Source organism: Plectropomus leopardus, chromosome 5, assembly GCF_026936395.1.
Source record: "Plectropomus leopardus strain MGB_pleo_1.0 chromosome 5, ASM2693639v1, whole genome shotgun sequence".
Taxonomy (NCBI): domain Eukaryota; kingdom Metazoa; phylum Chordata; class Actinopteri; order Perciformes; family Serranidae; genus Plectropomus; species Plectropomus leopardus.
The window spans coordinates 13,373,160-13,385,427 of record NC_142180.1 but is presented as its reverse complement, the minus strand read 5'-3'; the positions used below and the strand labels follow the sequence as shown (position 1 = coordinate 13,385,427).

General features: G+C 39.3%; 1 protein-coding gene across 2 annotated transcripts in view; it reads right to left on the bottom strand.

The window, feature by feature from the left end:
• The window catches only part of raver2 (ribonucleoprotein, PTB-binding 2), a 117,717-nt gene that overhangs the window by 55,156 nt on the left and 50,293 nt on the right, over nt 1-12,268 (bottom strand). The window lies entirely within an intron of this gene.

Below are 12,268 nucleotides of genomic sequence, written 5' to 3'. Positions count from 1 at the left end.
AGATGCGCAGACAGAAGAAAAAAACATGCATAAAACAACTCACACGAAAAGCAAAGAAAATAAATGACAGGCCGAATGTGGCAAAGTGACAAAAAAAGTAAAACATTGGGCACAAACAACCAAAATCACAAACAGACATTCATAAAGACAGACAGACAGATACACAGAGAGAAAGACAACACATTAGCTAGAAAGCCAATAGGGAGCCACTATGTAGGGGGGAATCCACTGTGACACACACACATACACACCTTTTCTCATTTGATATATGTGTCAGGGAAACAATAATACTAATGAGTGCTACAGCTACATCCTATTGGCAATTTAATTGTGATACCTTAGGGCAAACGTTAGCCTATTTTCCATGCCAAATATGGTATTTTCTAATGTCACATTGTCATCACACAGTATTTTCTTCCAATCACTGCCACGGCCATCACTGTTTGTTCTTTTTTTTTCCTTTCAGAAGTTGATCGGCCTCCCCTTCCTAAAACTGAAAAAATCTGAGTCCCTTTCATTTTAATCTAAAACCACAAAGGTTATCACTTGTATGGAGGCTGTCAGTTTTTAACGACAAAGTGAGAAAAGCCGACTGTACAGTACGTCCTGCAAGTCTATTGATGAGGCTTTGATATTTATTCATAAATTAACATCCAGACAGCAAAGCCTTGGTATGACTTGCTAACAGACTTCCTTCCCTATTAACAGTAAAGGCTCAATGAGTACAAAATAAAAAACACAATGTCTAAAGGCCCACTGATGAAACCTCACGCATAAACACACAAAAAAAAAATCCTCACGTGAATACAGCCTCGGCCAGATTCATGGGCTGTGAAATGAGTAATAAATTGATCTGAAATGTGTGAGTGTAATTTACAATGAAAAGGTGTCTTAAGAGAGTTTTTTGTTACACATGTTGAGTGCTAAAAATGAGAGAAACACTGTGTGTGCATAAAATATAAAAAAACAACAGGCTGAAAGGATTTGAAAACAATATAAACACTCAAAGAGCACCTCAGTGGCCAAGTAGTTACAGCACATGCTATTTAACTGCCCTGGTTCATTTCCAACCTCTATTAAATGTCATACCCCTCTCTCCCCCGACCATATCTAGACTGTCCTCTGTCAAATAAAGGCCAAAAACATAAGCTTTAAAAGTCAGAATTACTGCCTCCTGGTTGTATGCTTCTACAAACCAGTCAAGTTGCAATTACAGTTCTAGGTCTACTCCTTGAAAGTCTGAGATTTCAATCATCAGTTGGGGACCCCTCAGTTGACAAAGATTGCTTTAAGTTGAGCAGTTTTTTTTTTCGAGTGGAGTAAAGCCTGCTTCCTGGGATGTACTGGTCACCAGATTTTGCTGTGGAGTGAGTGCTCTTGACTTTCATGCTACTCTTTGGTACAAGCAGATGCGGACATGCAGGCAGCTGCACAAAGGGAGTAAGAAACTGCACCCTAAGGTGGAGAAGTGGCAAATTTACAGGTTACAGCAAACTTAATATGTTAAAGTCTCTGGCTTTTGTTTGATATCTACTTTTGGCAAAAATGATGTTTCCCATTTGTGATCCGTCGTTAGTGCTATTAGCTTGTTTACTGCATTAAATGAATGCTGCTGTCACACACAATGTCCTGCTTTTAGCCCCATTTTTATATGGAAAAAAACGCATCGAATAGTCATACTTAACTGCCGAATATGATTCGACTGACATCATTCTGAGTTGGGTACAGTCTATATAGTTCACATCCATCCAGACTCGTGTGTAGCCATGACAGTTGACAGTGCTTCCACTATGGATATTCCTGGATATTGTAAAACACTGATGCAGCACATTCATCTTCTTTTTGACGGCACAGAATATCTAAACAATCAGCACAGTTTCAAGGTGGGCACCCATTAGTCTCACCAACTCAGTATCTGACCCAATGTTTCCCCTTCTGTTCCTGAGTGATGACTGAGGTACTGGTCAGAAAAGCATTTTAGCAGAACATTATGATGTGGCAGTTGACCTTTGACTCTTTGGATATAAAATGTCATCACTTAATCATTTTATCCCATTAGATATTTGTGTGTAAATTTGTCATAATTAGTGTATGTGTTCTTGAATATTGTTTTTTGAGGTCACAATGACTTTGACCTTTGTTCAACACTGAGTCTAAGTGGACATTTGTGCCAAATTTGAAGAAATTCTCTCAAGGTGTTCTTGAGATGATATATTCATGAGGATGAGACAGGCCAGGTGACAGAGACCTTTACCTCTGACCACAAAATAAAATAATTTCATTGTTGAGTCAAAGTGGACATTTGAAGGAATTCCCTCAAGGAGGTACTGCATTCATGAGAATGGGACGGACACATGAATAGGATGAAAGCCTGAAAACATAATGCCTCTGGCCATGGTTGTTGCTGACTCTGAGGGATTAAAAGGTAAAACTCAGTAGAATAGCCAAAACTAAACCACCACAAAATCAACTGGGAGATAACACTGATCTAGACAAGCTGAAGCAATTCACCCATGACATGATACATAATGTACACAATGCTGAGTCAAATAACTTCTGAGAATAAAATGCTTTGTTCCATTCTTTGAAGACAGCCATGGTGTCTGACCAAAGATGAACTTCACAGCCGGGAAAATATGGATAAAGAGGTGAATGAGACTCTCCATCATCTCCCTAAACAACTTATTTTGCTGTACTGTGCAAAGCCCAGAGTTTCTGCTGACCCACTAGACCTGCTCAAGAGGCCTGCAGTATAAAATTGAACTTGCATTGCGCAGCTCTCCAGTTTGACTTTTACAATCAGCGGGCTGAAAATTAGCAGTTAGAAAATAACTACAGCTCCTTCGGGCAGCCTCACCCTAATCCTAAGTGTCAAGGCACTTACAGAATTCATTTGAATTGTAAACATCTAACCATACTACCCCGTACAAAGAAGACAAAAGGCCGTGAGTAAGGCCAAGCCAAACAAGCATACAAATAACAATGCTAGTCGATACTGTAAAACAACTTCTGTTCCAATGTAACCATGGTGATGAAGTTAAAATTCTTTGTAAAAACCTTGTCTCAAAACTAGCAGTGTTTAACTGAATCACACCACATCTTAGTACTTATAATAGATACAATAAAAATGCATAGTGCAGTAGAAAGGAACAAGGTGTAACTTTCCATGCTGAAAAGAAGATTGTGGCGGTTTAACCCAAGCTCAGGATTTGGTTGATCAGAGCATGTATAAAAGCGTGATGTGATTTTTTTGGGGGGGGAGATCCATCAAAGGGCACCTTATACAAATACAGACAGGTGCAGGACATGCACTTTGAGCTTCTGACTTGTTGGAAAATGTCACTGTGCCTCTGGACAATGCTGCCCCTGCGGTCATGCACCTGTTGAGAACACAACCCGATGTCCGCTATCAAAGCTTCAACCTCACCTGCTGCGATTCTGACCCTGAAGTCCTGCACACATGGTTCTTAAAACAGGGCCTGCCATGTATAAAGTGGCTACTGTTGGGAAAATTACTGAGTGTATTTTACATCTATGACAGAGATTATTTCATGTTGGTTAGATGTGTTTCACTGTTCAGCAGTTGGGAGCTGCAGTAACAGCTTCCTCCCTGCATCTACTGTCTGATGATGGCAGTAGGACTGGCCAGTGTAAACTATGTTTTTGCCAGAAGTCAGCCAGTCCCTAAAGACCCCCATATTAAAATGCACAACTTTACAGCAGGATTAGCGATGTTTACAGCATGGTACAAAAAATCATTTCTTTCTCTTTAGCCAATTTCTACATTCATGACAAATGTGCAAAGGGTGAATTTGTACATAACTCTAGGGCTGCCCCTTGAAAATCTGAGATTCGAATCATCATTCAGAGACCCAATCAACTGAGTTTGCTTCAAGTTGAGCAGTCTCTTTTTTGTGTGTGTGGAGTAGAGCCTACTTCTGGGGATGTTTTGGTCCCCAGATTTGGCTGCAGAGCGAGCGCTCTTGACTTTCATGCATCTCTTTGCAGCTGCAGACATGCAGGCAGTGGCATGGAGGGAAAGAGAGACTGCGCCATATGGTGAAGAAGCGGTGAATTTGCATCCTATTAGCTTGCTGTGAGCTGTAGTGTCAGCAAAAAATCTTGTTGCCCATTTGCAATCTGTCATTAGCGCTGTTAGCTTGTTTACTATATATAACGTGAATGCCGCTGTCACACTTAACATTCTCGCAAAACCTGTTCAAACTTTCAAACTTTGTGCGGAAAACAAAACAAATCGTCAAATATTCGTATTAATATTTCTGAGTTGGGTAAAGCCCTCTTTAACACACCAGTTAACATTTTATTAAGGCTTAGATTTACTCATAATTAAGGGCCTGACCACTTGACAGGCTGTCTGTGAGGCTTTGCTTCAGTCTATGAATCAGATCCAACCCTAGCTCCTCCACAGTGCTAGCCTCCATTAAATATGGTAACTTCTGACTCCAACAAAACTCAAGATCGCAACAGCTGAGATGCCAAGTTAGAGGTTTCAAAACGTGAGTCATGAAACTAATGCGTCACATCACAGCAGCTGCATCCATTACTTTGTACAGTCTGTGCTGCCAGTTAATGTGAAAATATACCCAAATCTTTTTAGTTATATACTAAAAGTGGGCAAAATTAAGCATATTTTAGCTATTCCAAACTTCAAACATGTCATTGACAAGTCATCCTCATTCTGCAGTAATATTTGTGTATGTGTTTGTGTTCAAGCCTGCTGTGTCAACATGTACATGTTTTTCAGTCACATGTGGACAACAACCACCAGACAAGATAATTTAAGTGCGAAGTGATGATTTGTACTTGTTGGCTACTGTGCCACCAGACACCAACACCTTCAGAACAATTCAGCAACAAAAGCAACATCACGTAAATGTCAAGTTCCATGTCTGATTCTGAGTGTATAAAAAAGTCAGTCTCCACAGCCAATGGAGAGTTGAACACTGGAGTTTAGGTTCCAGGCCCACAAAACACTTAGTGATTGTTTGTTAAATTATTCAAATGAAAACACTGGCAGCTGGTGTCTCTGCCACTCATCAGAAGGAGCAACACAGGCAGGAAACATCAGAGTGATGAGTGATTTTTGGTGCTAAAAAATGGTGCTTCAATCACAAACTATGATTACACAAGTTCCATCTATGCAGCTTCAGTTTTAGATGAGCAGGTTCAGCTTCTTCATAACCTGAAGGTATGGCAAAAAAGTTTTACCTTTCAAACCACTCTATTACTATCCACTTTTTTCAACATTTTTGTGTACGTATGATTTGTGCCAAACAATCCTCGCTTCACAATAGCTAAATTTACCATCTCAGACAGAGCTTCGGAGCTATGAACAGGCAATAATGCAACACATTGTATTTAGTTCTGAAATCCATTGTAACTGTTAGGAATCCACGCCAACTCCACAGCAACCGTTCTCTACAGGAGCGAGCTGCTAACTTTTTAAGCCATTTTTCAAGCCTAAAAGAGGTATCTGAAGACAGATTTTTGGCATCATTTTACTTTAAGACTAAGACTGTTGGCACAAAGCAGTTTCTTAATTACTAGGCAGGTTTCACAGTTTGATACAGAGGTGTCAAACACTGGTCTCACACACACTTATCCAGCCAGTTTAGCATGAACCCAAACAAGCACAAAAGACATTTTAATGGCAAGTGGAACAAAAGAAATCGTATTTAATACATTTTGGTAACTTTTCTCATAGATATAACTATGCATGTAAGGACACAAATTATGTGCCTGTTATTTTTTGATTAATCAGTTAATTGTAAGATGACATCTTCACATTGCTTGTTTGATCAAAAATCCAAAGAAGTTTAACTTATAATATAAAACAGAGGAAAGCAAGAGATTATATTTGAGAAGCTGAAAATAGAGAACATTTGGCATTTTCTCCTGATGACAGACGTCTATTGTTAATCAAAATTGCCAGTTAATTTTCAACAAATCAAATTATAATTTAAGCCTTAACCGCAGGAGGCAGTTACGGACAATCTGGACATTGCCTCAGTGTTGGCAGGGTATGCACGTTTCATTTCAGCTCTGGTGCAGGCCATCAAATCCAAATGTATTCAACAGTAAAACACATGCTGAGCAGAAAGGAAATCTGGTGGTTTAAAAACCTCAGTAACACCAGACTGCTGTGTTACAGATGTGTCTGTTTGCAACTGACCTACACACAAACACTACCTCTTCAGTCTTACACCAGAGCTACAGTAGGTGTCTATGCCACCAAATCCTTCATTGTGATAGGGGCGCAAAGTCCACTTAAAAATACAATAGAAACAACACAAAGCCACAGTATAAAATGCTACTTTAAATGTGCAGGCATCTATCACTCAGTGCTTGTGCAGATCAGGTAAGCGCTGGAGTCCTGGGTGGAAAACAATAGCCAAAAAATGTTAAAAATGAGCAAGAATTGGGACTTCTGCTCCACAGGCGTCTTAGTTTTCACAAAGAACATCTGTGGCAGATCAAATGCAAGGTCAGGATCAGGCTAACACACAGAAAATCCATTCCCACCTCTCTGAATCTTTATCTGTCGTCCTGCCTGTACTTGTCTCTCTCCCTCTCTTGCATCTGTATCTCCATCGATCTCCCTGTTTTTGTCTTTTTGTGCCTTCTCTTCCCACCTTACTGCTCTCTGACTACTGTATTTCTTCACATCTATTGGCTTCATGCCCGTCTGTCCTTTGGTCTCTCTCACTGCTTTGCTCTCAGTTTCTCCATCTCCATTTCTACGTGCCTCTGTCTGTCTTCAGATACCGCCTCCACCCAAATCAATTACCTCAAACCCCATCTAATACTCTTACACACTCACACACACACTCACACACTTTGTAATGGATCCCATACACTAAGCTGAGAGCCTAATCTGGTTTTAACCCGCTAAGTACGCTACCTAACATTAGGCATTACGAGGAGATGGAGAGAATATGGTTTGGGCTTTATGCTAAAGCTCCCTCTCTTTCTATTGCCTCTAATGACACAGTGCAGCCCGACAAGCGGGGGCTGACGTCAAATCCTGCTCAATACTTTCTACAGCAGTGAAAGGGAGAGCTCTAAGATGCTTTAATAGCTTACAAAATAATCTTATAATTCACAGTTTGGCAATCATGAGTCGGCTTCAATGTGAACTTTGTAAGAAGAAAAAAAAAAAGGAAACAGAAAAATCTTGAAGAAAAAATATCACAAAAGCATGCAAGTCTTAATTATGGGTTGTTACTTCTGAACATGTCGATTATTCTGCATGTTTCTGTGAGGAGTGTGTAGGGGTACAGGAAAAGAAAAAAAGTCTTCTGTTGAAATCACCTCGAAGGCTGCATTTCTGCTGCCACGTTCCCTGTTGAAGGATCTAATTAAAAACAGGGGAGTTACGAACACCGCGGCAGACCCCCTGAAACTCGAGGGGCTGGTCGTCGTGCTGCGTGGAAGGTGGTCCTGCTGTTTCATCTCGGCCCCAAGGCCTAGATGAAAGTCTCAGGTGGAGAGAGGAGTCTCTCGGAAATAAACAACTTGGTGAGCTGACGAAGGGGAAAAATGCTCCAGCATCTAAGTTTAATCCACATGTGATTGCTCTCTTGATGACTTTAAAAATGCTTGGCAAACCTCCTTAAATTTCAGGCTGACGACTAGAAAAATTGTATTTTTTGGCCTACTGCTCCACCAGACTGACACACTAACATACTGTAGCCTACATCGTTTAATATCAATGAAAGCATAAAGTCAAAGTGCTTGAGTCCTGCTACAATGTGCCTTCAAGAGTGCCTTTGACCAGGCCATTGTGCCTGCCCACATCAACAAGCACAAGCTGCAGTCCTGCTAAATACCTGAACTGTTCCAGTAACAATTAAAGCCAATGAAGCCAATGAGCACACTACAGTTTATTTATATTCAACTCTTTGAACTCCGCAACAGAAATGGTCCACCAGTGTATACACTGGTATTTCTTGGAGTATCCTCAAATGCTTCATGTCCTTAGAACAACCTCAGCATAAAGGTAGAGAGTCAATAAACCAAAATAATTGATAAAAACATTGAAATTGTCCAAAACAAAAAAAAATTAGACATGTTTTTCTTAGTCAAATTTTACAAAATAAAAACCCAAGTATTGAAATATGACATTATTAAGTTGTTCTTTTTAAATGAGCTGACTACAAAGGCACTGTGATAGATCCCACATTCATTTCTCTGATGTGAGTTTTTGTTTGACTTTGCAGCACATGTAACATAGCACAATGATGTCATGACAACTACACAATGTGATGACATGGAGGACATAAGCCTGAGCTTTCTGCTTCAAAGAATGAGTATCATAGCTGTTATGGGTTTTCTAATTTTCATTTTAGATTGATAAAACCAGGATTATGAAAACTGCTATTTCCTGCGGCCATCACGGAGAAATACTGGCATAATTATGGTAAAATACTGTGTTTGTCATGCACTTAAGGCAAGGTAAGAAAGTAACATGATGACATGGAAGAAAGAAACCTTAGCTTTCTGCTGCAAAAAAGACATGTTCTAGATATAATGGTGATTATTTGATTGATTTAGACAGGATTATGCAAACAACGATCTTTGGTGGCTGGCAGTGGGATGTCCATTTTTTAAAGGGTTACAGTTCAAGAAAGTCCACTGTTAAAAAGTTTTTCTGTTTAGGCTAAAAGGTACGTGATGTTTCAAAAGACAATGAGTAATCATGTTTAATAACTGTGATCTCAATATTGGCCAAAATAATAATGGTTATGATTTTTGTCATAATGGAGCAGCACTATTATGACATGTCCCTCTCACAGTTTCAGACCGATCCATTCAAGAATCTTTCCCATCAACATCCATCCCATATGATGAGAACATGACACAAACTATAAAACACAAACATTAAAGCTGCTAATTATCATCATAATAGCATACTGACATGAACACTGCGGAGCCTCACAGAGCCACTACGACTGTGGACTCATTTTAAAAAGTATCTTCAATTTGTTGAAATATTTCTTCTAATATTCAGTAAAACACCTAGACCCAGGTTCTTAAATTCTGGAGGCCAAAGATCAAAATGAATTTGATTTGATCAGCAATTCGTTGTTTTTATAATATAACCTTGACCTGTAGCTGATTTTTTTGTTTGTTTTTTATCTCAAATCTTTGATAAAACAGGTTAATTTTGTCTGTAAAATTCAAAATTATGATCCAAGGGCAACATTGCAAACAACTCAGAGAAATTTCCCCCCAAAACATGCTAAAAGTCATCTATTATCTTTTTATGATGCCTTCATACCTTACAGGCCATCAAGTGAGAAAATTATATTTTTTTCCATCTCACCCATCCTTCCTCTGTGCTAAAGGTGAGATGTTGCTTGAGTAATGATGTTGAAGATTTCAATTTGCTTTAGAGATGAAAGGCAGATAAGAGGAAACCAGGGAGCCAAGAACGGTGTTTAGAAATTACATCATCATTGCAATTCCAACCTGAACTAAAGGTAATATTATCTGAGTGAGTGTGAGTGTGTGTGTGAGTGTGTGTGTGTGTGTGTGTGTGTGTGTATGTGTGTGTGTGTGTGTTTGTGTTTGTGAGCTGTGGCTGACGGGCCAAGAAGGATGAGCTCTCTACTGATCTGTCGCTCTTTCGTTATCAATCTCACACACAGATTATACACACCAGTAAGAGCACTGAGTCTTCTTTAAATCATCTTAACAATGTAGCCCTCAAGGGATGCTCTTGACTGCGAACTGCGAAGTGTATAAATCCTCAGATCACAGCAAACATCATCTTTGAGATGAAGGAGCACTGCTTTGATATCTGGGCTGCCCAATCATTTGCATTGTCTTAAAAGTGCATATTACAAAAATGAGGACCTAACAAATGAAAGATAAAAACAAGGCTAGGATGGAGGAACGATGAGTGGCTCAAACACTAAAACAGCTCTGACGCAGCCATGATTGTGCCTCTTAGTTATGCAGCACCAATAAACCCTCATCGTCCATTGCGTCCCTGTGGCTTTATATTCCTCCCTGCTGCTGTGCTACAGCATCTACATGAGTAAACACTTCAGACGAGCTGCATCCTCCTCTCTCATCCTCTCCTCTCTCTCTCTCCAACCGTCCTCTCATCCTCAGAGCCCTTTGTCTTCCAACACGTCGGCCCTCCCACACTCTCCTCTCTATCATCATCACCTCCTCTCGATTCTGTTTGCTTTTTTCTCGTCTCTCTCGCCGTTTACATCCATCAGTCCTCCCCACAGTGCTGCTGCCACTTCCACTAAAGCCTTAGAGGGGACACCAGGGCTTGAATATTTGTGGGTTCAATAGATTTAAAGTATTGTAAAATATGCATTGTGCATTTAAAAAAGCCCTGCATGCAGAACTTTGAGACAATATCATTGCAACATTTTATTTTGACAAACACTGGAATATCAGTCCAGTCTTGGTCAACCAATTTTCTATGAACTCAACTTGTCTGAGTGTCGAGGGCGTTTTGATACGGACTTGTCTGGACCTGCCTATTACAATCTTCAGCCTTGATCAAGTCCAGTTGGCTTTTGTTTGGTTTTTTTTGGCTTTCCATCCCAGCATTTGAGGCTGCTTGTACAACAAACTGCAGAGACTGCTTACAGTCAGCTGCCACTTCCTCAAAAAAAATGCAAAATTCTTTAATATCACACTCACTGAAGAGCAGTTTATACTTATTTTACACAGTGTACACAATTGTGCTGCAAGAATTTCTAAATTCATTTTGTAAGAATATAATTTTTTTTTCTTATGACTCATAATCATGATTTTTGTAGCTAATGCAATATTAAGGCAAAATCATGTTGTATTTCATTACTGGTTTTGAAAATGCAGTTTTAGCACATTTTGTTTTGCACTGTTTCATTTAACAATCCCCCAATGTTGATGATTTTGTTGTCTAATTTTAAGTAATGTAATAACTTGTTTCGTGAGGAGGTAAACTGTGCAGTAACTTATAAAGTAAATAAATACTTTTTTTTTGTGCAGTGATTTTAAGAGCTCATTTAAACAGTTTATAAAGTGGAGCTTTCCGAACTGACTTACCCAAAAAAGCTCTCCAAGTCTTCAGCAACTTGTTGATTCTCAAAAAAACATCAACCAGGTGAGTGCTAAAAAATCTTTACATATTTTAAGCTCTATTATCCATGGATAACACAGCTTTGGTTTATTATTGACTGTATATTCAATAATACATTTATACTTAGATCCTAACCCAACTAAAAGCTGTATTATGCGTTAATGTGGCCAGAATTTGTTGGGCTAACCTGCAATATTTTAAGGGAATAATTGTGGATGTAGAATATGTACATACTATACACCTGAAGGTCTGAATCAGATTCTGTGCGGGGACCTTCTGTCAAAAACAACACCACACACCCGTGGGACTAGAGATGCAACAAGTCTGAAGAAAAAACTACACTGAAATTTGTAAAAATCACTTTTCAGATTACCAGCATTACAAAGGAGGATATTAATATTTAGTAGTGGCTACAAAATAAAAACATGGCAAAATGGTTTCTGCAAGATCTCGTGTTTGCTGTTCTGGTTGTTACCAGCTGTAGTCGTAGTATCTATGTATTATATCGAGATATATGGAGGTTGGTGGGTGGGTGTTTGATGTATAGATGGACAGAGAAATGGCGAAATTAAGGGATGGAGGGATGAGATGCATAAGAAGCAGTTGCTGAGTGGATCTAACACGTCTCTTCAACCAGCCGCCCACTCACCCGCCCACAGCTGCATTGTTCACTCCGCTGCTCGGTCCCTCTTTGAAACATTTCACTCTAAAAATGGATGCATCACTTAACATATCCACAAATGTAATTCGGTGTGCTTTTAATGTAGAATACGTATGAATATCTGCATTTATAGTACAAAAAGTGTAAATGACAGTGCCTCCTGATTCTGATTTAAAAATTAATTAATTAATTATTGATTAAAAAAAGATCAAAACAAGCACAGCAACTGCAGTTTATCACCAAATACTTTTGGACAGTGGTTAACAGTGATAATGCATTTTAATTGTGCATGTGATTCTGCCTCTTCCAGCCACTGTGTCATCAATTCATCATCTATTGATCCTTCTAGTAGATCACTCCATCTCTCTCATTTTTCTCTCTCAGTCCAGCCCTCCTTCTCTCCGTTTCCTTTTATATCGTAATCATCTGTCATACGATCCGTCATTAGAAGTCAACTCTAACCTTCATCCTCCATCCATCAATGGAGTTCCTCAACA